This window comes from Orycteropus afer, unplaced genomic scaffold, assembly GCF_000298275.1.
Source record: "Orycteropus afer afer isolate SDZICR_OR568_19922 unplaced genomic scaffold, OryAfe1.0 scaffold00967, whole genome shotgun sequence".
Taxonomy (NCBI): Eukaryota; Metazoa; Chordata; class Mammalia; order Tubulidentata; family Orycteropodidae; genus Orycteropus; species Orycteropus afer.
In genome coordinates this window covers 46084-46597 of record NW_006922554.1, presented here as the reverse complement: position 1 = coordinate 46597, position 514 = coordinate 46084, and the positions used below count along the sequence as shown (strand labels likewise).

The window sequence follows — 514 nt, the reverse complement described above, 5'->3', positions numbered from 1 at the left end:
CCTGGAGCTCTGGTAATGCAGCAGTTAAAAGATTCAACTGCTTATGAAAATGTTGGTGGTTTGAACCCACCAGCCTACTCCACAAAAGCAGCCTTGGAAACCCAATGGGGAAGTTCTACTCTGTCCATTAGTGTTGCTATGAGTTAGAATCAATGCAGTGGCAGTGGGTTTGGTTTGGTTTTGGTTTCTATCAAACCAAACCCTGAGCCTTGAGGAGGAGAATTACTTTGAATTGAGCATCTATTATTTGCCAGGCCAAGGCAAGGCACTATACACAAATTAACTCATGTAATCCTCATAACAAGCCTCAAAGGTAACTATCATTAGTCCCATTTTACATATGAGAACATCGGAACTTAGAGAGACCAGGTAACTTGAAGCAGAATGATTTGGTGGAAAGATTCTGGACCACAGCCAGTCAGCCTTGAGTTCAAATCCCAGTTCCAGCACTTACTAGTTTCATTGCCTTGGGCAACTTACTTAACCTTTTTCTGAGCCTGTTTCTTCAGCTGTA

General features: G+C 42.4%; 1 protein-coding gene across 1 annotated transcript in view; it reads right to left on the bottom strand.

Moving 5' to 3' along the window:
- The window catches only part of LOC103212455 (cytochrome b-245 heavy chain), a 39558-nt gene that overhangs the window by 15430 nt on the left and 23614 nt on the right, over window positions 1–514 (bottom strand). The window lies entirely within an intron of this gene.